This window comes from Chrysemys picta, chromosome 19 (assembly GCF_011386835.1).
Source record: "Chrysemys picta bellii isolate R12L10 chromosome 19, ASM1138683v2, whole genome shotgun sequence".
NCBI classification, from domain to species: domain Eukaryota; kingdom Metazoa; phylum Chordata; order Testudines; family Emydidae; genus Chrysemys; species Chrysemys picta.
This window is the reverse complement of record NC_088809.1, coordinates 23,387,403-23,413,651: the sequence shown is the minus strand read 5'-3', so window position 1 is coordinate 23,413,651 and position 26,249 is coordinate 23,387,403. Positions and strand designations below refer to the sequence as shown.

General features: G+C 51.4%; 1 long non-coding RNA gene and 1 pseudogene across 1 annotated transcript; one reads left to right on the top strand and one right to left on the bottom strand.

Moving 5' to 3' along the window:
- Nucleotides 1–3,555: 3,555 nt before the first annotated feature.
- On the bottom strand, nt 3,556–24,468 carry LOC135976654 (uncharacterized). The gene is made up of 3 exons (XR_010593976.1): nt 24,224–24,468; nt 10,979–11,126; nt 3,556–6,717 (listed from the first exon to the last, which is right to left on the bottom strand). It is a non-coding gene; the product is annotated as an uncharacterized LOC135976654 (long non-coding RNA).
- Nucleotides 9,468–26,249, top strand: part of LOC135976651 (class I histocompatibility antigen, F10 alpha chain-like) — a 34,817-nt pseudogene continuing 18,035 nt past the window's right edge.

The window sequence follows — 26,249 nt, the reverse complement described above, 5'->3', positions numbered from 1 at the left end:
GGAAAAAAGTGGTGGCCAGTCATGAGAAAACTCCTACTTACCACCTGAGATGTCTGCTGGAACTAACAAGGACTGTACCAGGGAAAAGGATTGGGCCCAGACTAGAAAGGCGTATAGTCTGTAAAAGAAGGTTATTGGAGCATCTCTGAGGGTGAGATATTACCTGTAATCAGTTTCTTAATGTATTAGGCTTCGACTTGCGTGTTTTTGCTTTATTTTGTTTGGCGACTTACTTTGTTCTGTCTGTTATTACTTGAAACCACTTAAATCCTACTTTTTATACTTAATAAAATCACTTTTGTTTGTTAATAAACCCAGAGTAAAGTGATTAATACCTGGGTTTTTTATGGAAGTTGGTTGCAACCTTCGCCCTGAACACACTAGGTGATACCCCCGTGTCCTGCCTGCTGTCGTAGGGATGAGCAGGAGGAGGGCCTGGCTATGCCTGCTTACGAGAGGTATTTGATAGTCCAGGGAATGGTGGTGGCAGACATTTCTATGGGAGCAGAAGCAGCAAAAGAACTCCACTGAATTGCAAGGTAACATCAAACAGTGAGCAGCACAGTCACTGTCCCATCTTTTCCACAGGAAGGGCACCAAAGGCAAGAGATAGTTCAGTGCTTCTCCAACGTTTGTACTGGTGACCCCTTTCACACAGCAAGCCTCTGAGTGCAACCCCCTTATACATTAAAAACACTTTGTTATATATTTAACACCATTATAAATGCTGGAGGCAAAGCGGGGTTTGGGGTGGAGGCTGACAGCTCATGACCCCCCATATAACATCCTCACGACCCCGTGAGGGGTCCAGACCCCCAGTTTGAGAACCCCTGAGATAGTTGATGTCTCCGGTAAATTTGTGCAATTGGCCACGTTCTAGCTCCTCTTGTTCACACCTGCGAGGAGGGCACCAGAGGATGTGAAACAAGCAGTAGCTCTTGGAATGATTGGGATTTGGAGGACTATGTGTTGTGTGTGGGTGTGGGGGGGGCTTTGATTCCATCTGAATTACCCCAGAGGCAGAAAGACAAGGCTCTGCTGTCTTCGCATTTTTGCCTCCTAAAGGAACTGGGCTACAGTGTGTTTAAGAGCAGCTGCTGTGATGGTAGAACCAACCGGAAGGGAAAGAGTTCCTCCTGCCTGGTCATTGCAGGAAATGTAGCAAAAGCTGCTAGTGCTCCAAGGGACAGACAGGGCAGGCCGGCTTTGCTGAGGTAAAGGTGACTCTTACAGACTGCCATGAATTCACAGCTGAGATACCAGGAAGCACTAGGACAATTCTGGCTCCAGCTGTGCTGAAACGTCTGGTCTAGAAGACTGACAAGATGAAGTAGGTAGGTGTAGCAAACACACAGAGGGATGCTTTGACTCGCTGGCTGTGGACAGCATTTGACTGAGATACTTGGCACATGCGTTAGCTGCCGATACTGGTGCAAGACGTTGGTGCAGCGGTACTGAACAACAGACACATCCAAAGGTCCCTGCTACGGCTGTCATTCACACCCTTTGCCATTTCACGTGCTCCTGCTACATATCCATGGGCAGAATCCTGCACGATGTGCCAGGAATCCAGTGATACCTGGGGGCATACTGTGTAGTATGGAAGGCACTTGAAGAAGGGTTTTCAGTGACTGAGAACCAAGGCGTGTGTCTTCAGGAAAATGAATGTGAGTTCTTCATGTTACCCGTGGAATCTGAAAGACATCACAATAATGCTTGTCGCCTGTGCACATCACCTACAGCAGAAGAGTCTCTCTTAATGCTCCAGCACCACAAACAGGTTTTTGCCTAACCTAGCAACAGGTAATCCTCTCTGACCCATTGAATATCAAACCAAATCAGTTAGCACAGCAAATTCCGATTGTGCCTCCATAGAAAAAATTAATTCTTGCCCTTGTCAACAATTATCAACGTCTGGTTGATAGAGATAACTGTGTTGCTATAAAATCTACTTGGTCTCTGTAAGGCATTTCAGGTAGAACCACGTGACATTCTGAATAAAAACTAGCACTATACAAAGGCCATATGGCATATATTCAGTGAATTAAAAGCTGGCTAACTGACAGATCCCAAAACATAGTTTTGAATAGAGAATCAGTGCGTGCATTTCGAGTCGGGTCCCACAGTACTAGGCCTGAAGGTATTAAATATTTTATCAATGATGTGGAAGAAAGTATATGATCATTACTGGTAAATGAGATGACACAGAGATTGGGCAGGTGGTAAATAATGATGAAGACAAGTCACTGTTACAGAGCAAATTGGACTGCATTGGTAAACTAGGTGCATACAACATAGAAACGGAGGAATATACGGCTGGAAGGGACATGGAGAAGTCACCTAGTCCAGCCCCCTGGGCTGAAGCTGGACTAAATATATCTAGACCATCCCTGACAAGTGTCTGTCTAACCCGTTCTTAAAAAACCTCCAATGAAGGGGATTCCAAATCTCCCTTGGAAGCTTATTCCAGAACTTAACTATCCTTGTAGTTAGAATTATTTTCTTAATATCTAACAAATTTCCATTGCTGCAGACTAGGCCCGTTACTTCTTGTCCTACCTTCAGTGGATATGGTGAACAATTGATCACCATTCTCTTTATAACAGCCACTGCAGACAAGAAATTATCGCATGTTCATACACACTGGAAGCATAAAATCAGAAAACCTACCTGGAGATCAGGCAAGAAACCCAAAACAGCTATAAAAACATTGGATGACCGCTATCCAGCACAAAAATGAAAAGCATAAAAAGGAGTGAAAAACACTCAAAGATCACAAAATCAAAATCACAAAATAACAAAATTGAAAAATTAATTTTGAGTCAACTGAAACATTTTGGTCAATTCAAAACAATTTTTAGAAGGCTACGGAGTTGTTGCTGTACCTGTGAGGCCTGTCAAGCCTGAAGATGGGGGGTCCCTAAAAGGGAGGATCCCTGCTCAGTGAAGGGGGGCCCTCTGAAGGAGCAGGAGTGCAACACAGAGCCCTTTGGCCCCTGGAAGCAGGGATTGCAGACCAGGGGAAAGGTTTGAGAGCCTTGTCCACCTAGGCCCCCTCAGAAAGGAGAAGTGCCAGGTCGTTTCTTTCTTTGGCTTCCTCAAGGTCTCAGACGATGCTTTTTGTGGGCTGCAGAAGCATGCTGACTTTTTGTTGGCACAAAAGGGGGCTGATGCCTTGAACAAAACAGCTGTGGGGCGGTGCCCTGGACTCTGAGACAGGAGCAGTGGCCACCCTTTCCCTGAGGGGTGCTAGAGACGTATATAGTCTCTCTATAGAGACGTAGATAGAGGTAGTGCTATTTGGTTAACAGTGTATCTGTTCCAATATATTGACAATACTCAGAAATGGGAGGTGATGGTACCTGAATACACTTTTGCATAAATCCGGCTTTATTGAGATAATATCTTAAATGTCAAGTATCAGAGGGGTAGCCGTGTTAGTCTGAATCTGTAAAAAGCAACAGAGGGTCCTGTGGCACCTTTGAGACTAACAGAAGTACTGGGAGCATAAGCTTTCGTGGGTAAGAACCTCACTTCTTCAGATGCAAGTCTTAAATGTGTACAACTTGCCCTTTCACCATTCAGAGAAACCAGAAAGAGAATCAATGATCTGTATGATAAAGAAATGGAAGAATCACAAAACTAGGTGGCAGCAGGAGACCAATCGCCTGTTGATGGACCAGGCCGCTCAAGACCGCACTATGTTGCGGGAACTGGTAAACCAAGTGAAGGCCCTTACGGAGATGAACCACGGCCATGATGGAACGCGGCACATACGGGCCAGCAATTGGCTGCAGAAAATGACATGGGGGGATGATGTAGAGGCATATCTCCTGGCCTTTGAGAGGACAGCCCTACGGGAGGCCTGGCCTCGAGATCAGTGGTCTGGCAACCTCGCCCCATTCCTGTGTGGGGAGGCCCGAAGTCCTACTATGATCTGCCTGAAGAGGCTGCAGCAGACTACCCCCAGCTGAAAGCAGAGATCCTGGCCAGATCTGGGGTAACAACCGCAGTGCGGGCCCAGCAGTATCATGAGTGGAGGTACCAGGAAGACAAAACCCCGCGGTCCCAATTATATGACCTCATCCATCTCGCACGAAAGTGGCTGCAAACTGAGTCCCGGAGTCCAGAAGAGATACTAGAGATTCTGGTCATCGACCGATACATGAGGGGACTACCGCCAGACCTTCACGCATGGGTAAGCCAAAACGAACCCTCCACCTATGACGAGATTGTGGCAATGGTAGAGAGGCGAAGGACGGCAAGGGAACTGACCCGACCAGATAAGGAAGAGGCACCCGGGTTAAACTAGCAGCACCAGGCCCTAGAGTTCGAGTGACTGGGCCACCAGGTGGAAAAAGAGAGGGGCTGAAGGCCCACCAGAGGCCATAAAGAGTCGGAGCACTGAGGGGGAAGAAGATTGTGATGTTAGACTTCCCAAACCAAGAGACCGGGGAACACCCAGGGTTCCATACAGATGTTATGCCTGCGGGGAGTGGGGACACATAGCTGCACAGTGTCCCAATGCCGAGGAGCCTATGTAGTGTAACCTGGGGAACTGGGCAGACCCATGCTCCCTAATCCACCTTGTGGGGGTCTCACTAACCCCACATATGTACACCAGACCAGTGAAACTAAATGGGGTAGAGACCACGGCACTGGTTGATTCGGGCAGTGCTATCACGCTTATCTCAGGGAGGTTTGTGAAGCGTAGTCAGTTGCTGCAGGCTAAACGTACGGGGATAACCTGTGTCCATGGGGCAGTTCGTTACTACCCCACCATCCCAGTAAAAATCGAGATCCAAGGGAACACTACTGAGGTAGCAGCAGGTGTAGTCCCTATACTCCCATACCCAGTGCTCATAGGGAGGGACTTCCCAGGGTTTGGAGACTTACTCCCAGTAGGGGGATTGGAGAAAGATGGGGACCCTAAAATTAGTGAGGCATCCACAGTGGACTGTCAACCCCCAATCTTCTCTGAAATATCCCCAGATTTGTTCTCCACTCCCAGACAGGTAGAAAGACGAAAAGGGAAAGAAGGGCAGCTAAGGCCTTGGGAACCCGAATATTGACCCAAAGCCACAGGGTTGCTCTCATAGGTAGGCGGACCCGAGCAGCTGAACAGGAGGCCGCCCAGGAGAGAGAAGCACCCGAGTCTGACCCCCACCCTAATGCCTCTGAACCAGTAGAAGCAACAGAGATTGGCCCCCTAGATCTCGGGCAGATTAGCCCCGGGAGAGGAAATTTTGGACGGGACCAGGCTGAAGACCCAAGGTATGACAACATTAGGAAAGAAGTGACCAAAATAGATGGGGTTCCCATGGAAGGAAAAACCCAAGGACCTGGACCCTACTTCATAATGAAGAAGGATCTCTTATACCGGGTCGCCCCAGTACAGGGGCAGAAGGGACAGCAGATCCTAGTACCTCAAAAACACCAGAATGCTGTATTAAGCCTTGCCCATAGTCATCTTTTTGGGGGGCATTTGGGGGTAGAAAAGACCCTGGCACAGGTCCTACGACGATTTTTCTGGCCCGGAGTACAGGAAGAAGTGAGGAGGTACTGTGTGTCCTGTCCAGAGTGTCAGCTGCACAGTCCCTGTCCCCACTTGAGGGCACCTTTAGTACCCCTTCCCATCATAGAGGTCCCCTTTGAGCGAATAGCCATGGACCTAGTGTGACCCCTGGAGAAGACGGCTCGGGGTCACCAATATATACTTGTTGTTTTGGACTATGCTACTCACTACCCAGAAGCCGTCCCCCTGCGGAACACGACCTCTAAAACAATAGCCAAAGAACTGGTGGGGATCTTTGCCCGAGTGGGGCTACTGAAGGAGATACTAACAGATCAAGGAACTCCATTTATGTCGAAGCTAATGAAGGACCTCTGCACGCTGCTCCATATACATACCCTGAGAACTTCAGTCTATCATCCGCAGACTGATGGGCTGGTAGAAAGGTTTAACCGAACCCTCAAGGCTATGATAAGGAAGGTGGTAAGTCGGGATGGGAAGGACTGGGACACCCTACTGCCTTACCTTATATTCGCTATCCGGGAGGTACCTCAGGCCTCAACTGGGTTTTCCCCCTTCGAGTTACTATACGGGCGCCACCCCCGTGGCATACTAGATATCGCCAAAGAGATCTGGGAAGAGGAACCCAGTGAGGGGAGAAATATAATAGAGCATGTAATGCAGATGCAAGACCGGATAGCCTGGGTCACCCCTATTGTACGGGAACATTTGGAGAAGGCACAGGAGGCACAGCGAACCCATTACAATCGCCAGGCAAAAGTGCGACAGTTCCAACCAGGGGATCGGGTTATGGTGTTGGTACCCACGGCAGAAAGCAAGCTTCTGGCCCAATGGCAGGGGCCCTATGAGGTGGTTGAACCCGTGGGGGGAAGTAACCTACAAGGTGCGGCAGCCAGGACGCAGAAAACAAGAACAGATTTATCACGTTAACCTTCTGAAACCCTTGCATGCACAAGAGGCATGCACAACGGTCCAAAAAGACCTAACCCAGGAAAACAAGCCTTCCAAACAGGTGAGGGTGTCTCCCGATTTAACACCAGACCAGAAGAATGAGGTGTCTGAGATGATCTTCCGGAACCAAGATGTGTTCTCGACAAAACCGGGTCGAACAACCGAGACATATCACCACATCGTCACGAACCCTGGGGCCAGAGTAACAATGAGGCCCTACAGGGTGCCAGCAGCTAAAAGGGAGGAAATAAAAGCAGAAGTAAAAAAGATGCTGGAGTTGGGGATCATCAAAGAATCCCAAAGTCAGTGGTCCAGTCCAATCGTGCTGGTGCCCAAACCTGATGGCAGCACAAGGTTTTGCAATGACTTCCGGCAACTAAACGAGGTATCCCAATTCGACGCGTACCCCATACCGCGCATAGATGAGTTAGTGGACTGTCTGGGCAATGCCCGGTACTTGACTACCCTAGACTTGACAAAGGGGTACTGGCAAATTCCCCTTGCCAAAGACGCAAAGGAAAAGACTGCGTTCTCTACACCAGAGGGTCTTATTCAATATACTGTCCTCCCTTTTGGACTACATGGGGCCCCAGCTACCTTTCAGCGCCTCATGGATAAGCTACTACACCCCCATAATCATTATGCTGCTGCCTACCTGGACGATGTGGTTATTCATACCCCAGACTGGGAAACCCACCTCGAAGGTGGAGGCAGTCCTCGATACCTTTAGGCGAGCTGGCCTTACAGCTAACCCTGCTAAGTGTGCTGTAGGGTTTACGGAGGCCAAATATCTTGGCTACATTGTGGGAAAAGGTCTGGTAAAACCCCAAGTGAACAAGTTAGAGGCCATCCAAAATTGGCCCCGACCACATCGCAAGAAACAAGTCCGGGCATTCCTAGGTGTGGTGGGGTATTACCGACGATTTATCCCCCACTTTGCCACAAGGGCAAGCCCCCTGACAGACCTACTGAAAGCCCACGGACCTGATCTGGTGAGATGGTCTGACGGAGCAGAGAGAGCGTTCACAGACCTACAGACTGCCCTCTGCAGTAACCCCGTACTGATAGCCCCAGATTTTACCAAGGAATTTATCCTGCAGACAGATGCATCGGAAGTAGGGTTAGGGGCCATTCTATCACAGATGGTTGGGGAAGAGGAACATCCAGTTCTCTACCTCAGTAGGAAACTCCTTCCGAGGGAACAAAAATATGCTGTGGTGGAGAGAGAGTGCCTCGCTGTAAAATGGGCCATGGAAACGTTGCGCTACTACCTGCTCGGGCGCAGATTTGTCCTCGTGACCGACCATGCCCCTCTTCAATGGATGCAACGGAACAAGGAGAAGAACACTAGGGTGACCAGGTGGTTCTTATCCCTCCAACCTTTCCAGTTCCGTGTGCAACACAGAGCAGGGAGCCATCACGGCAATGCCGATGGCTTGTCACGTGTGCACTGTCTGGCGTCCCAAGCTGCCCAACCCCTTGGTGTTGAGCAGGGGGGAGGGATATGTGACAGACCCAGACAAGTGGGGTACAGAAGCCTTGTAGAAGGCAAATATACTGGCCATTGGATGAATAGTTTTCTGTTCTCTGAGTGATCAGAGCAGGGGCTGCACTAGAACAAGCAGGAACTTTCTTGAATCAATTTAAGGCAGGCAGGCTAATTAGGACACCTGGAGTCAATTAAGAAGAACCTGCTAGACTCAATTAAGGCAGGCTAATCAGGGCACCTGGGTTTAAAAAGGAGCTCACTTCAGTTTGTGGTGGTGTGTGTGAGGATCTGGGAGCAAGAGGCACTAGGAGCTGAGAGCGAGAAGGTGTACTGCTGAGAGATCCTTTTTTAAGAACATTATTGGATTTCTGTGTTTTAAGAGGTCTGTGCATGTTTTTCAGTTAGCTGGTGGCAGCAGCTGATTTCTTTTCCTTTTTTCAGTTCTTCCCCAGACGGGGGGGGAAGAGTTCGGGGGTACCCCACAGGAAGGAATTCCCAAGTGCGCCTTCCTGGGCTCTCAAAGGGGTGGCAGCATTTACCAATCCACGGCCAAGAGGATCTGTAACCTTGGGAGTTTAATACAAGCCTGGAGTGGCTAGTATTAATTTTTAGAGTCCTTGTGGACCCTCCCCCCACTTCTGCACTCGAAGTGCCAGCATGGGGAATCAGCCTTGACAGCATCCCAGCTGGGGAAGTTTCCCATTAGCCTGGCTCCCCAGACCAGGAGAGACTGGCCCAGGGCAGTGTGCAAAGCCCAGTGATACGAACGCCCACAGTGACTGTCCTGCAGCACGGGGCAAACGTCTCAGGCCCCAGAGCCTTGGTACCTCCTCTGCCCCCAAGAGGAGACAAACGAAAAATAATTCCCCGAAATGAGGTAAACAGCCCCATGACTTGCAAAAGCAAAGAAAATACAGGAGTTGGGGCACCATCCCCTTGTGCTTAGATCAGGGGGCTGGAGCCAGGACTCCTGGGTTCTAGCCCTAGATTTGCTGCTTCCAGGGCAAATCACTGGGGGCAGTGAGGCTGTAGGAGTGCCAGGGGTTGTTGTGGGGTCACTCCCCGCAAAGGGAGAGGGGCGGGAAGGGGTTAATTCATGAAATCCAGAAAGTGATTAAAGTTCCCAGCCGGACAGACAAGTCCCTGAGCTCCAGGAAGGGGTCTCGGGCCTGGGGGCTGCAGGTCCGACTAGAGCTAAGGGCGCTGCTGGGTCACTGTGTGTAGTGGGGGGCTGAGAGCCCCTGACCCGAACTGTGACCCCTTCCCCTAGTGCCACCGCCCCCAGCCCGGGGGTGCGGCCCCCCGAGTTCCAGCCTCGGAACACACGGACCAGCTGACCCCAGAGAGGCGGGGCCAGAGACCGGCCGAGCTAATGGCGGCTCCGCCCATTACAGCCCCGGGGCCCAGGTCTCATCCCGCCCCCGCCCCCCCGGCTCAGACATTCGCTTCCCCTTCGCCAGCCGGCCCAGCGGGTTCTGCCCAGCGACCGGTGACGGAGGCGGGGCTGCGCGCCGCTATTGGCGGGATGGTCCCCTCTCAGCCAATCCCTGCAGACTGGAGGCTCACACGGCCAGTAGCTGGGAGCTGGAGTCCGGTCTCAGCGCCCCGCGGGGTTCTCGGGTTGTGGGGCCGAGACCGGGCATGGCCCTGGCGCTGCGCCTGCTGCTGCTGGGGGCTGTAGCCCTGCCGGGGGGCCACTGCCGTGAGTATCGGGGGGAGACCCCGGGGAGGGGGGAGCTGGGTGTGGGGGGGCAGTCGGGCTGGGGGGTGCAGGGAGGGGGGAGCTGGGTGTGGGGGGGCAGTCGGGCTGGGGGGCGCAGGGAGGGGGGAGCTGGGTGTGGGGGGGCAGTCGGGCTGGGGGGCGCAGGGATGGGGGAGCTGGGTGTGGGGGGGCAGTCGGGCTGGGGGGGGCAGGGAGGGGGGAGCTGGGTGTCGGGGGGCAGTCGGGCTGGGGGGCGCAGGGAGGGGGGAGCTGGGTGTGGGGGGCAGTCGGGCTGGGGGGCGCAGGGAGGGGGGAGCTGGGTGTCGGGGGGCAGTCGGGCTGGGGGGCGCAGGGAGGGGGAGCTGGGTGTCGGGGGACAGTCGGGCTGGGGGGCGCAGGGAGGGGGGAGCTGGGTGTCGGGGGACAGTCGGGCTGGGGGGCGCAGGGAGGGGGGAGCTGGGTGTCGTGGGGCAGTCGGGCTGGGGGGCGCAGGGAGGGGGGAGCTGGGTGTCGGGGGGCAGTCGGGCTGGGGGGCGAAGGGAGGGGGGGAGCTGGGTGTCGGGGGGCAGTCGGGCTGGGGGGCGCAGGGAGGGGGGAGCTGGGTGTCGGGGGGCAGCCGGGCTGGGGGGCGCAGGGAGGGGGGAGCTGGGTGTCGGGGGGCAGTCGGGCTGGGGGGTGCAGGGAGGGGGGAGCTGGGTGTTGGGGGGCGCAGGGAGGGGGGAGCTGGGTGTCGGGGGGCAGTCGGGCGGGGGGGTGCAGGGAGAGGGGAGCTGGGTGTGGGGGGGGCAGTTCTGGGCTCTGCGTTCAGAGGTGTCAGGATAACCACACCGCTCCCCCCACCCCCCAGCACTGAGCGGTCACTGACATGGAACAGTGACGTTGCTATAGTGACTGGGGGGGTCCTGGTCCCCTTGTGCCAGGTGCTGCCAGGGTCGCTGCTGGGACACTGTGTGTACTGGGGTGCTGAGAGCCACTGAACTGTAACCCCTTCATCTAATGCCAACCTCACCCAGCCAGGGGGTGAGGCTTCGTTGGGGCCAGAGCACCCATGGGTGCTGCACACGCTGACAAGCCCGTCGCAGCCCCGTGAGGGGCTCAGACTGGGAAATCCCCGGGTCCAGGCGCTGCCCAGGGTGTTTCATTCCCCGTGTCTCAGGGCAGGGCGGAGCTTTCAGACACGATTCTTCCTGTTTGCAGAGCTCAGGTTGAGGGAGAGGGAGTAAATTAGCGCGCCCCCCCCCCCCCCCACACACACCCATAGACCAGGGTTAAATGAAGGGAAAAGGCTTCTTGGATCTCTGACCTTTCATGGCTCCCAGAAGGTTCTTCACGCTGGGTTCCACCCCAGTGCCTGGAACTCCTGAGTGTGGTTTGTCCTTGGCTACGTACGGCTAAGTTGTGTCAGCACCAATCCAGTTGTACTCACAGTCAGCAATGGCAGTGGGTTGTATCTGTAGTGGAAGCAGGTCGTTAGAGGTGTCATCCTACTGAGGAGATGTTAACTCCCCACTGTCTCTGGCGGTGTTTTAGCACCCCAGGGCGAGGGGAGAGTCTAGAACCCTGGATCTGTGATTAATCAGGTCTTAGTTTGGGTGCGAGCTCCCGTTGCAGAGCACAGAACAGCTGCTGCGTTTGTGCTGTTAGGATCTCCCGTAGCTGCCGGATAAAGAGCTTCCGGATCCCAGTAGGATGGGGTGAGGAGAGGGGAAGGCAGATCCTGCTTTTCCTGGCATGGACTTGAATTTCCCTTGTTCTCCATGAGGCAGCAGCTCAGACGCTGGGCAGCTCAGCAGCCCGTATTGATCCGGGTGAGGCTGCGGGGTGGATTTGGGGTTTGTTTAAAATGGCTTAAGGCACATTGGTGCCCTTGTGACACCTCAGTAACAGGTGTGGTTTGACCTAAACAGGGTTAGACCCCAGTGCAGCCTGGCCCTACTGGGTCATAGAATCATAGAAGATAAGGGTTGGAAGAGGGGAAAAGGACACTGCCCAACTTACTTGGCGTTTGCAAGAAGGCTGGCTAACCTAGTGAGGAGGGCTTTAAACTAGGTTTGTTGGCGGGGGGGGGGGGGGGGGGTAAGGAGACCAAAGCCCTGAGGGAAGTGGGATACCAGGAGGAAGCACGAGCAGGAGAGCACAAGAGAGGAGGACTCGTGCTTCACACTGAGAAAGCAGGATGATCAGCGAGTTATCTTAAGTGCCTATACACAAATGCAAGAAGCCTGGGAAACAAGCAGGGAGAACTGGAAGTCCTGGCACAGTCAAGGAATTATGATGTGATTGGAATAACAGAGACTTGGTGGGATAACTCACATGACTGGAGTACTGTCATGGATGGATATAAACTGTTCAGGAAGGACAGGCAGGGCAGAAAAGGTGGGGGAGTTGCATTGTATGTAAGAGAGGAGTATGACTGCTCAGAGCTCCAGTATGAAACTGCAGATAAACCTGAGAGTCTCTGGATTCAGTTTAGAAGTGTGAGCAACAAGGGTGATATCATGGTGGGAGTCTGCTATAGACCACCAGACCAGGGGGATGAGGTGGACGAGGCTTTCTTCTGGCAACTAACAGAAGTTACTAGATCGCAGGCCCTGGTTCTCATGGGGGACTTCAGTCACCCCGATATCTGCTGGGAGAGCAATACAGCGGTGCACAGACAATCCAGGAAGTTTTTGGAAAGTGTAGGGGACAATTTCCTGGTGCAAGTGCTGGAGGAACCAATTAGGGGCAGAGCTCTTCTTGACCTGCTGCTCACAAACCGGGAAGAATTAGTAGGGGAAGCAAAAGTAGATGGGAACCTGGGAGAAGTGACTATGAGATGGTCGAGTTCAGGATCCTGACACAAGGAAGAAAGGAGAGCAGCAGGATACAGACCCTGAACTTCAGAAAAGCAGACTTTGACTCCTTCAGGGAACTAATGGGCAAGGTCCCCTGGGAGACTAACATGAAGGGGAAAGGAATCCAGGAGAGCTGGCTATAGTTTAAAGAATCCTTATTGAGGTTGCAGGAGCAAACCATCCCGATGTGCAGAAAGAATAGCAAATATGGCAGGCGACCAACTTGGCTTAATAGTGAAATCCTTGCTGATCTTAAACACAAAAAAGAAGCTTACAAGAAGTGGAAGATTGGACAAAAATATTGCTCAGGCGTGCAGGAGTGAAATCAGGAAGGCCAAATCACACTTGGAGTTGCAGATAGCAAGGGATGTTAAGAGTAACAAGAAGGGATTTTTACAGCTATGTTAGCAACAAGAAAAAGGTCAAGGAAAGTGTGGGCCCCTTACTGAATGGGGAGGCAACCTAGTGACAGAGGATGTGGAAAAAGCTAATGTGCTCAATGCTTTTTTTGCCTCTGTTTTCACAAACAAGGTCAGCTCCCAGACTGCTGCACTGGGCAGCACGGCATGGGGAGGAGGTGACCAGCCCTCTGTGGAGAAAGAAGTGGTTCAGGACTATTTATAAAAGCTGGACGAGCACAAGTCCATGGGGCCGGATGCGCTGCATCTGAGGATGTTAAATGAGTTGGCTGATGTGATTGCAGAGCCATTGGCCGTTATCTTTGAAAAATCATGGCAATCAGGGGAGGTCCCGGATGATTGGAAAAAAGCTAATGTAGTGCCCATCTTTAAAAAAGGGAAGAAGGAGGATCTGGGGAACTACAGGCCAGTCAGCCTCACCTCAGTCCCTGGAAAAATCATGGAGCAGGTCCCTCAAGGAATCAATTCTGAAGCACTTGGAGGAGAGGAAAGTGATCAGGAACAGTAGCATGGATTCGCCAAGGGCAAGTCATGCCTGACTAACCTAATTGCCTTCTATGATGAGATAACTGGCTCTGTGGATGAGGGGAAAGCAGTGGACATGTTATTCTTTGACTTTAGGAAAACTTTTCATACAGTCTCTCACAGTATTCTCGCCAGCAAGTTAAAGAAGTATGGGCTGGATGAATGGACTGTAAGGTGAATAGAAAGCTGGCTAGATCATCGGGCTCAACAGTGATCAATGGCTCCATGTCTAGTTAGCGGCCAGTATCAAGCGGAGTGCCCCAAGTGTCAGTCCTGGGGCTGGTTTTGTTCAACATCTTCATTAATGATCTGGAGGATGGCATGGATTGCACCCTCAGCAAGTTTGCAGATGACACTAAACTGGGAGGAGTGGTAGATACGCTGGAGGTAGGAATAGGATACAGAGGGACCTTGACAAATTAGAGGATTGGGCCAAAGGAAATCTGATGAGGTTCAGCAAAGACAAGTGCAGAGTCCTGCACTTAGGACGGAAGAATCCCATGCACTGCTACAGACTAGGGACCGATTTCCTACGCAGCAGTTCTGGGAAAAGGACCTAGGGGTTACAGCGGATGAGAAACTGGATATGAGTCAACAGTGTGCCCTTGTTAGCTTTTTTGGCAACATCCTTTTGGGTTGTATAAGTAGGAGCATTGCCAGCAGATCGTGGGACATGATCATTCCCCTCTATTCGGCATTGGTGAGGCCTCATCTGGAGTACTGTATCCATTTTGGGGCCCCACATTACAAGAAGAATGTGGAAAAATTGGACAGAGTCCAACGGAGGCCAACAAAAATGATAAGGGGGCTGGAGTACATGACTTATGAGGAGAGGCTAAGGGAACTGGGCTTATTTAGTCTGCAGAAGAGAAGAATGGGGGGGATTTGATAGCTGCTTTCAACTACCTGAAAGGGGGTTCCAAAGAGGATGGATCTAGACTGTTCTCAGTGGTAGCAGATGACCAAACAAGGAGTAATGGTCTCAAGTTGCAGTGGGGGAGGTCTCGTTTGGATATTAGGAAAAACTTTTTCACTAGTAGGGTGGTAAAGCACTGGAATGGGTTACCTGGGGAGCTGGTGGAATCTCCATCCTTAGAAGGTTTTTAAGGCCCTTCTTGACAAATCCCTGGCTGGGATGATTTAGTTGGTGTTGGTCCTTCTTTGAGCAGGGCATTGGACTAGATGACCTCCCAGGTCTCCTCAAACCCTAATATTCTATGATCTTACAAAACTGGGTGACTGGGCAATAAAATGGTAGGTGAAATTCCGTGTGGATAAATGCAAAGTAATGCACATTTGAAAACATAATCCCAGTTTATACATATAAAGTGGTGGGATCTAAATTAGCTGTTACCACTCGAGAGATCTTGGAGTCATTGTGGATAGTTCTCTGAAAACATGCACTCAATGTGGAGTTTCAGAGGGATAGCCACTTTCATAGAATATCAGGGTTGGAAGGGACCTCAGGAGGTCATCTAGTCCAACCCCCTGCTCAAAGCAGGACAAATCCCCAGACAGATATTTGCCCTGATTGCTAAATGGCCCCCTCAAGGATTGAACTCACAACTCTGGGTTTAGGAGGTCAATGCTTAAACCAGCCATGTTAGTTTGTTTCTGGAAAAACAAAGGGGAGTCCCATGGCACCTTAAAGACTAACAAATTTATTTGGGCATAAGTTTTCGTGGGCTGGAACCCACTTTGTCAGATGCATACACGAAAGCTTAGTCTTTAAGGTACCACAGGACTCCTTGTTTTTTCAATGCGCAGTGGCAATCAAATAAGCTAACAGAATGTTGAGAATCATTAGGAAAGTGATTGATAGTAAGACAGAAAATATCATATTGCCTCTATATAAATCCATGGTATGCCCACATCTTGAATACTGCATACAGATGTAGTCATTCCATCAGAAAAAAGAAATATTGGAATTGGAAAAAGTACAGAAAAGGGGAACAAAAATGATTAGGGGTATGGAATGGCTGCTACATGAGGAGAGATTAATAAGACTGGAACTTTTCAGCTTGGAAAAGAGATGACTGGGGTGATATAATGAAAGTCTATTTTTCCACAGAGGTTGCGGAAGTCATGGGATCTGTGACTTCCAGCAAACTCCATGACTTCAGAACACGGCGGCCGGAAGCTGTGCGGTCCCCCTGCCACCTGTAGCAGCCAGGAGCGGTGGGGCGGCCTCTGTGGGTTGTGGGGGAACCAACCGCTCCCAGTTGCTGTGGGTGGCAGGGGGACCCGGAGCTCTGAGTGGCCTGCAGTTGCCTAGCCCGTGGGTGGTGTGTGGGTCACGCAGCTGAGCTCCCCATTTTGCCATGGATATTTTTAGTAAAAGTCACGGATGGGTCACGGGCTTCGTTGCCCAGGACCTGTCCAGGTCTTATACTACAAATATCCATGATAAAATCATAGTTTTAATCAAGACTGGTATGGAGAAAGTGAATACCGAAGTGTTATTTACCCCTTCACATAACACAAGAACTAGGGGTCACCTAAATAAATTAAGAGGCAGCAGGTCTAAAACAAACAAAAGGAAGTATTTCTTCACACAACACACAGTCAACCAGTGGAACTCCTTTCCAGAGGACGTTGTGAAGGTCAAGACTATAACACGATTCAAAAAAGATCTAGCTAAGTTTATGGAGGATAGGTCCACCAATGGCTATTGGTCAGGATGGGCAGGGATGCTGTCCCTAGCCTCTGTTTGCCAGAAGCTGGGAATGGGCGACAGAGGATGGATCACTTGATGATTCCCTGTTCTGTTCATTCCCTCTGGGGCACCAGGCATTGGCCACTGTCAGAAGACAGGAGACTGGGCTAGATGCGCCTTTGGTCTGACCCAATCTGGCCGTTCTTATGTTCTGAATAAATTACAGTAAATTCTGTGCACAGCCGGTGTCCTTGCTCCCACCTGTAGCTTGGACACATTCCCCTGCCCACCTTGCCTTCCCCAGCTTCAGCTCCTGCATCTCCTCTCCCCCAGTCCTCCTGCCCCACCCTCTCCCATAACACCCCTTTCCTTTTCCCCACACCGCACTCCAGCCCTGCCCCTCCTCCTGGGCCCCCTCTCCTGCCTCACACTCCCCTGTACCCCCAGTACACTGTCCCCATATGCTCCCGTACTCCTCACAAGCTCCAGCCCCCCTGTACCTCCCTACCCCTTCCTCTCCTCACTCCCCCTCCAGCCCTGCCTCCCTTTCTCCTTCTACCCCACCGTCTCTTTCTCCCCGGTCAGGCCGTTCTGTGAGCCCTTCCCCAGATCTCCCTCCCACAGGAGCCCTCCTAAGGGATGGCGCTGCCTCTCGCATATTGCCAGGGGCTCCTGGCAGGGTCTGGTTCGGTCTGACTCTCCCCTCCCCCAATCTCCCCCCTCAGGCCTGCACTCCAGGCGCATTTTGGACACTGTGGTGTCGGAGCCTGCCCCGGGGCTGCCCTGGTACAGCCGTGTTGTGTATGTGGACGCTCAGCTCACCTATGTCTACACCAGTGGGACGAAGAGGGCGGAGCCCTACACACTGTGGATGGCGCAGAACGAGGGTTCGGAGTTCTGGGACGAGGTGACCTGATGGGGACAGCGCTTCCAGAAATGGTACAATGCGAGTCTGAACACCCTGAGTCAGCTCTACAACCGGACCGAGGGTGAGTGAAGGACACAACACGACCTAGGGATGCAGGGAAATGGGGTGGGGGTTGGGAGTGTGGTTGATGTAAACAGGGTGAAGGGACACCGGGATGTGTGTTGGGGATGGGGGGAGGGGACAGAGCCCGAAGGCACATTTTCTCGCTGGAGTCAGTGTGAATGTGGGGGACAAAGGGATATGGGATGGGGGGAGGGGCTGCAGGATGGAGGGTCCATGCGAAGGAGATTTTTTGACACCCTCCAAAGTGGGACTCTCAGATTGTCCCCTCCCCAAACAGCCCAGACTTCTGCTACCAGTCCCACTTGCAGCTGCCTCTGCTGCCCTTCGGGGGGCCCCCTCCCACCCCCACCCTTTCCCAGACATATATTTCCCAGACAAAGTGGCAGAGGTGCAAAAGCCAGAAGTTCCCAGCAGACCCGGCTAGTCCGACCTCCTGGTGACGCAGGCCAGAGAATCACACCCAGCGATTTCTGGACAGGGGCGTTTGTTCCTCTGGCTACAACAGTGACTCTGTCAGACCCTAGAGCTAGAACAGGGTTATGAGACGTCTTGTCTCAATTCCCAGATATCGAGTGATGGGGAACCCCAATATCGACAGCCCCAAGTGTTCAGACATCACGAGTCAGACCCCCAAAATCCTGAGTTTGGCTTAAGCGTTGTAAGTATTTTGGGAATAATACTGGAGCTTATTTTTATTTGCCCTCTGGTTTGAGCCCTTAGGGGACACATTTCTGGGGTTTTCCCTGCTGCTAGAAGGACTAGAAGTTACTGCTGTAAGAAAAGAGAGCTGAGACTTTCCCCTAATCCCATGAGTCCAGGAACTGGGGATTTATTAAAACCACCCACTATCATGAAACGCACAGTAAAGTCACAAGAGCAGGCAGTGCTGCATTCACCCCAGCCCTGGGGAGAAGCTGCTCACCAGTGAGCCTCCTTCATTGTTCACTTTGTCTTATTTCCAGAGTGAGTTTATCTCAGGTCAGACTCCGCAGAGTGTCATCAACTTGGGCTGGAGAGTTAGTGAGAGAATCAGCCCCTGCAACGTGCAGATTTCAGAGTAGCAGCCGTGTTAGTCTGTATCCGCAAAAAGAACAGGAGTACTTGTGGCACCTTAGAGACTAACAAATTTATTAGAGCATAAGCTTTCGTGGACTACAGCTAAATTTGTTAGTCTCTAAGGTGCCACAAGTACTCCTGTTCTTTTTGCAAAGTGCAGAGACTCCCGGGCTGCCTTACTCCTGGCAGCACAAACCCAGCACGGAGCCCCCGGGGTCAGGCAGGTTCCCCTGCACGCTATCGATAGACGTGTGCAGAGCCGTTCTTCCTGCTCAGTCCCTGATGTGGGGGGCTGTAGTCACCTGGCCAGGCCCCCGATTGTGCTGTCTCACTTAGCACGGGAATGATCCATAAGCGTTCAGTGCCTGGCGCTGCTGAACTGTCCCTGGCCGGTGAGGGTCTCTCTGACGTAATTGCTCCTCCCTTCCTGACAGGGGACTCGCAAGTGACAATCCCTGTTTTCCCCGTGTCAGTGGTACTGGCCTGTCACATTGGTGCTCACCCAGGAGTGTCCCCAGCCCCTTGTTGTAGCACCTCCAATCCCTCCTGGCTCCCAGCACTGACAGCAGCAATGAGAACTAATTCCTGTCCTGCCCTGGACACCTGGGTTTCTGGTGGCCCTGCCCCAGGACTAAGCGACAGCGTGGAGGGTTGCCAAGTGTCTGCCCCCCAGCCCGCACCCTCTGTAGCTAATTTAACCCTCTCCTGACTAGTCTCACCCATTGGTCCCCTGCTGCTGAGCCTGTCCAGCCTGACCTGTTCACACGGACACCAGCCTCCCCAGTGCTGAGAGAGAGGCTCCGCTCGCCTGCGCTGGGGAGCTGCTGTTCTGTTCCCACTGCCCCCTCCCCAAACCACTGTCCCTCCTGCCCTCCTCCCCCCCATTTACCCCTCTTCCTCCCCCCATCCTGGGGCTGCCAGATCGCCAGAGACTGTCCTGAGTCCTGCATCTTGACCACCAAGTGTTCTCTCTAGCTGTGTCTGCCCCCAACACGCACATGGGGGGAATTCGGGGTCTGGTCCCTCTGAGACCTCATCGGTGCCCTGTCACGGAGTGTGGGGGAACTCAGGGCCCTGCACCCCCGGCTTCCTGCGATTTACCATGACTCTTAGTCAGCCAGTAAAGCAGAAGGTTTATTTAGATGACAGGGACACAGTCCAAGACAGGTCTTGCAGGCACAGACCACAGGATACCCCTCAGTTAGGTCCATCTTGGGGTCCTCAGGCACCCCAGCCCCCTTGGGAGGTCAGAGTCCTCTCTGCTTCCCAGCCACCTCACCAGCCAGCTTCCGAGACTCCCCTTCAGCGACCCCTCCCACAGCCTTTGTTCAGTTTCCCAGGCAAAGGTGTCACCTGGCCTCTAACCCCTTTCTGGGTTCTCATGTTACATGCTCAGGTATTCTCCGTTGGTCAGTCTCCCATCCCCCCATTGCAGACTATCCTAGCCACACTCCCCTGTCAGCATTCACAGACCACATTAAGAACAGTCCCAGTTGGTCACATGCCCCACCCTGCTTATCCCTGTGGAGTGCAGCACGGAGGAGAAGAGGGGTGGGTGGGGAGGGCTGACCCACCCCACTCTCGGGCACCTGGCTTGGGATCTCTGCGTGTCTGTGACCAGCCGCCCTGCATCTCTCCAGATTCTCAGTGGTTCTCTCGTTACTCCATCCCTTTTCACCTCAGTTGTTTTCTCACTTTTTGACTTTAGTTGATTGGTATAAATCAGTAGTGTCCAATAGAAATTCGATGCTAGCCACACTTGTGGTTTTGAATTTTTCTTATTAGCCACATTACAAAAAAGCCACATGCATTAGCCACAATTCAATAGCCTATTAGCCACCTGTGGCTAGTGGCGAACGTATTGGACACCACTGATATAAATAGTTAGTTGGACTCTTCTAGCAGAGTTTCTTCTGCTCCTGAAACTGGGCATGTCTCGGTCTCCGGGCTTCAAACCCGGTGCCTCCTGTAGCAAGCCCATGCCTTTGAGCGACCTGCACTCCAGCTGTCTAAAGTGCTTGGATGAGACTCCTATTGCGGATCGCTGTCAGCTCTTCCACCAGTTCAGTCCACATCTGAAAAAGGACAGGGAGGCCAGGCTGAAGTTGTGACGGGTTTGGTCACAGAGACTCCCCTTGAGACTGTCACTCCATGTCCTGGGATACCACTGAGAACAACCCTCCTACCTGAACAGGTTTCCCTCCACTCCCGTCTTGCTGAGTTAGACACACCAGTCACCTCCAGCACAGACACAGAGGTTGGGCCACAGAAACAGATTCACTCAGCCCAGGGGCTTCTCAGTTAACAGGGACTTTCCCAGCACTCAGTATTCAACCTTTTCGGGAGCCCAAACCCCAAATAAATCCCTTTTACTCTGTATAAAGCTTATACAGGATAAATTCCTAAATTGTCCACCCTCTATAACACTGATAGAGAGAGATGCACAACTGTTTGCTCCCCCAGGTATTAATCACTTACTCTGGGTTTATTAATAAACAAAAGTGTTTTTATTAAGTATAGAAAATAGGATTTAAGTGATTTCAAGTAATAGACAGAACAAAGTAAGTAACAGAGCAAATTGAAACAAAACACTCAAGTCTAAGCCTAATACATTAAGAAACTGATTACATGAAATATATCATCCTCAAAGATGTTCCAATAAGTTTACTTCACAGACTGGACTCTTTCCTAGTCTGGGCCCAATCCTTTCCCCTGGTACAGTCTTTGTTAGACACAGCAGACATCTCATTTGATAAGCAGGGGTTTTCTCATGACTGGCACCCCCTTTTATAACTTTGGCACAAGGTGGGAATCTTTTCTCTTTCTGGGTCCCTGCCCCTCTTGCTAAATGGAAAAGTACCAGATTTAAGATGGATTTCACTACCAGGTGACACGGTCAAGTCTCCATTCCTCCTTGGTTGGCCCCCATGTACACAGGAAGGCTTTCAGGTAAATAAATCATTTACCATCAATTGCCCTAATCAATGGGAGCCATCAAGTTCCCAATGCCCCATTGATGGCCCTCACCTGGTGTGACTACAACAGTGATACAAGTTTCATATTTCCCCAATTCCAGACATAGAAATAATACATGAAAACAAATAGGATGAACACACTCAGTAGATTACGAGCTTTCTAATGACATCATACAAGAGACGTTTTGCATAAAGCATATTCCAGTTACATCATATTCACATTCATAATCATATTTCCATAAAGTATGTGGAGTGCAACATCACGATCCTTAATCCTGAGTGCCAAAGTGGGTCTCTGACCCATTCTAGACCTGCAACATCTCAAAGACTGAAGTTGTGCATTGTCTCCATCATTCCTTCCCTGGATGTAGGGGACTGGGACGCCACCTTCAATTTGAAAGATGCCTATTTCCACACCTCTATTTTCCGAGGCCACAGAATGTTTCTCGGGATCGTTGTGAACCAGACTCATTGCCAGTTTACCATCCTCCCGTTCAGCCTGTCAGCAGCCTAATGGGTCTTTATGAAATGCTGGTAATAGTGGCAGCCTTCCTGAGAAGGTGAGGGGTGCATGTGTATCTGTACCTCAGTGACTGGCTGGTCAATGACCAGTCCAATCCCAGGTGAAAGCCAGCATCCACCTCGTCCAAACAACCTTTCGAGCACTGGGCCTGCTGATAAACGAGCAGAAGCCAACACTCCTCCCGGCTCAGAGGATAGTGTTTATCGGAGCATTGCTCAATTCTACCCAGGCCAGGGCCTTCCTCCCAGGAGCCCACTTCCAGTTAGTGTCGTCACAGGTCAAGGCCCACTCAGGCTGTTGGGTCGCATGGTCGCGTGCCTATACGAGGTGTGGTATGCGAGGTTGCACCTCAGACCCCTACAGGCTTGGCTGGCCTCAGTGTACCGGCCAAACAGCAATCATTTGGACTCTGTGCTCACAGTGCCTGCCCATCTTTGGCACCTCACGACACAAGGTCAGTGGTCCCGGCAGCAACTCTTGCTATGGATAAACGTCAGAGAGCTCAGAGCGGTTGGCCTAGCATGTCAGGTGTTGTTACCCACCATCGCAAGCAAGGTGGTGCAAGTTCTTACAGACAATATGGCAGCCATGTTTTACATCAACAGGCAGAGAGCGGCCCACTCTTCTCCCCACTGTGTCAGGAGGCCATTTGCTTGTGGGAGTTCTTCATAAAGCCCTCAGTCCACCTCAAAGCTTCTCCCCTTTCGGGAGCCCAGAACAAGCTGGCAACTCAGATCTTCTCACCATGAATGGTCCCTATGCCCCAACATAGCAAGGACCATTTTCCAGTGGTGGGTACTCCCCTCGTAGACCTGTTCATGACCAGACAGAACAGGAAATGTCAGCCGTTCTGCTGTCTGCGTGACTGCAACCCGGGCTCACTCACAGATGTCGTCTTACTCCCTTGGAGAAATCACCTGTTCTGCGCCTTTCCCCTTCCCCCTCTCCCCCCAATTCCTTTTGTGCACAAGATCTTGCTGAAGATCAAGAGCGAAGGTTATTCTCATAGCCTCAGCCTGGCCACATCAGCACTAGTTTGGCTTATTTCTAGACCTGTCAGTAACAACTCCAATGCCGCTCCCTCCCCTTCTGGACCTGGTCTCGCAAGATCGCGGCCAAATGCTCCATCTGCCTGACAGGTCCATGTTTAAACCTGCAGAACTGGCCTGTTCGGAGCAGGTCTGCTAGGTCTTGCTAGGCAGTAGGAATCCAATTACCAGAGCTACTTACCTTGCCAAGTGGAAGCGTTTCTCCATTTGGTCTACCCTGCAAGGCCTCTCAGCGGGGTGCCAGAATCTCCCTATGAGTGGGGGGGGGCTACCGGTGCTGAAACTGTGACTCTGCCTCTTCCCCAATTCCCCTCCCCCCGCTTCACTTCTTCTCAGGCTCTGCCCACTCCTCCCCTTCCCCTCCCCCCGCTCTCACCTGCTGCTAAAGTGGCAGGGCCATGGCCCCTTGGTCCCCCTGTTCCGGCACCCCTGCCTCCTCACCCACTGAGTCATCTCTCAGATGAAGCAGATACTCCAGAACCGTCTGGGAATAGCCAGGTCTAGCGATTTCATCCGTTAAGGTACACCTAGGAGCGATCTCCGCATTCTACCCCTGCTGGGTGGTCAGTCAGGTTTTTCACATGAAATGTCCATTCCCTTCCTCGAGGGCTTTGAAAGGCTGTACCCACAAATCTGGGAACCCATCTGTGATAAATGAGTGGGGGTAGCACCCCAACCATTCAGTAGCTATGGAATCCTCCTTAGCAGCGGTACCCTAACTGCCTTCCCTGTAAAGAGTTAAGAGGTAAGCTTAAAATGAGTTGGCACCTGACCAGGGGAACCAGTAAGGAAGCCGTACCCTCTCAAAGTGGGGAAAAGTGCTCGGTGTGTGGGTCTTTTGTTCTCTTGGCTGCAGAGGGACAGGGCAGTACTTATGCCGTAAAAAGCTCTGGGCCAGGTATGAAAAATCATCAGGATCATACCTAGAAACTACTCATTTGGAACCACCGATATGGAAGTTGTTAAGGTTCCCTCCCCACTCTAAACTCTAGGGTAAAGACGTGGGGACCCGCATGAAGAGCTCCTAAGCTTTTTCTACCAGCTTAGGTTAAAACCCCCAAGGTACAAAATTCCCTGCACCCTGAGAAATGCTTCTCTCACTGCCACCGTCAAGTGTTTTAAACAGGAATCCGGGACAGGAACCACTTGAAGTTCCCCTTCCCCCCCCAAAATACACTCTCAAGCCCCTACACCCCCTTTCCTGGGAAGCTTGAGAATAATCTCCTAACCAATTGGTTACACCGTGATCTAAAAACCCACTCCCGGGGTTTTAAAACCATAGAAAACAGGTTCTTAAAAGAAGGATTTTATTAAAACAAAGAAGGTAAAATCAACTCTGTAAAATCAGGATGGTAACTATTTTACAGGGTACTCAGTTTCCAAACTCAGAGGGATTCCCCCTCTGGACAAAACCTTAAAGTTACAGAAAAAAACAGGAATAACCCCTCCCTCTAACACTGGGAAAGCTCACCAAACAAAACAAACAGAAACCTACTTGCAATGCTGACTAAACTTACTTTAGAAAAGTGAGGTTTGGTGGGAAGATGACTGGTTGAGGAGATTGATTTTCTGCAGGTACTTCTTGTCTCCCAAGATCACTCTGACTCAGACAAAGAGCCACACACAAAGTCTTCCCCCCTCCCAAGATTTGAAAGTATCTTGTCCCCTTATTGGTCAGATGCCAGCCAGGTCAGGTGTCAGTCTGGCTACCTGAATTTCTTAACCCTTTACTGGTAAGAGGATTTTATAGCACTGCATCAGACCCTCTTCCCCCGTCCCTTTATATTTATGACAGAAGTAGAACAAGAAATGTTCAGGTAGACACAATTAGGCCAATCTCTTTTTATGGCTTGTGGATTCCTGTGTGCTAACCCCACATGCTTTTGTTTTGTTGTAACCTTTAAACTGGATCCCAAGAAAGCTACTCTTGGTGATTAATCCTTGCAGTTGCTCTTTTAAGATCTAGCAATAACCTAAGTTTTCCAAGTTTTTTTTAAATAAAATTTCCTTTTTGTAAGAACATGACTGGATTTCTGTGTCTTATGAGGTAAAGAGGTAGTGCATATATTAATCAGCTAATACAACCGCTGGGTTCTCCTTTTCTTTTGTTTCCTTTCTTGGCTTTCCCGAAGAAGGGGTGGAAAAGCCGAGGGGCCCCAGAAAAACTTCCCAAGAGAGTTCTTCTGGATTGGCAAAAGGCAGATTTTCACTTGGGTGGTGGCAGCATTACCAGGCTGGAGTGGCCAGTATTAATTTTTCGAGTCCTTGCAGGCTCCCACCTTCTGCACTCGAAATGCCAGAGTGGGGAATCAGCCTTGACAACATCCCGCTGGGGGACTTAAACCTGGTCCTGTCAGAGCTCACGGGGCCTCCCTTTGAGCCTCTAGCATTGTGCCCTCTGTTGGACCTTTCCTAGAAGGTCGCCTTTCTGGTAGCAATTACCTCAGTCAGGAGGGTCTCGGAGATTAGAGCTCTTATGTCAAAACCTCCATATACAGTGTTCTTTAACGACAAGGCAGTGGCGTAGCCAGGTTAAGAGCACGGGGAGCGGAGCTAAAAAAAGGCACCGGGAGCAAAGTGTCGGGAGAAAAAAGGCGCTGGGAGCAAAAAAAATGCTCCACTCAGTCAGTAGCGCAGGAGCAAAAGGCGTCGGAGCACAAAAAAGGCACAGCTTCTGCTCAGTGGGGGAGCGGCCGCTCCCCCTGCTCCCCCCCCCGGCTACGCTACTGCGACAAGGTACAACGTTGCCCCCACCCCGTGTTCCTCCCAAAGGTAATCTTGGAGTTTCATAGTAGTCAGGGTATTTTCCTGCCCATTCCCTTCCTCAAGCCGCACAAGAATAGGGAGGAATGACATCTCCACCCTCTGGATGTTAGGCAGGTGTCCTAAGCTGATCCATAAATCCACACCGCTCTGATAGGATGAAAACCCTACCCCTTTTGGCTCAGAGAATTTCATTGTGGATTACATTGTGCATTCACATGTGCTACGAGCAGGCAGGTGTCCCACCACCTGCCTTCCTTGCGGCCCATTCTGTGAGAGCACAAGCTTCCTCAGTGGCGTTCATGGCCCAGGCCTGATCCAGGACATTTGCAGAGCAGCGACCTGGGCGTCAATACGTACTTTTTCTTCCAACTACGCCATTACCCACCAAGTGAGAGATGACACTGGGTTTGGTTGGGCAGTGTTGTAATCCATGTGTCCATGAACTCCGAGCCCACCTCTTACGGTATTGCTTGGGAGTCCCCGAACGTGGAAGGGACATGTGCAAACAGTTGAAGAAGAAAAAATGGTTACTAACCTTTCTGTAGCTGTTGTTACTTTTAATGTTTTCCACAAGTGATTAGTGATTTTTGGGTGTCTGATGTTCAGAGGCCGGGTGCTCCCACTTTCTGATCAGGCCCCTTTAAAGGGTCTCAGTTAGGCACCCAAAATCACTAGTCATTGCTGAAAATCTTGGCATTTACCTCGATGTATCTAATGCAGGGTGAGGGAGGGGTGAAAATATTTGGGACCCTGTGTGAGTTATTTTTGTGCCCCAAC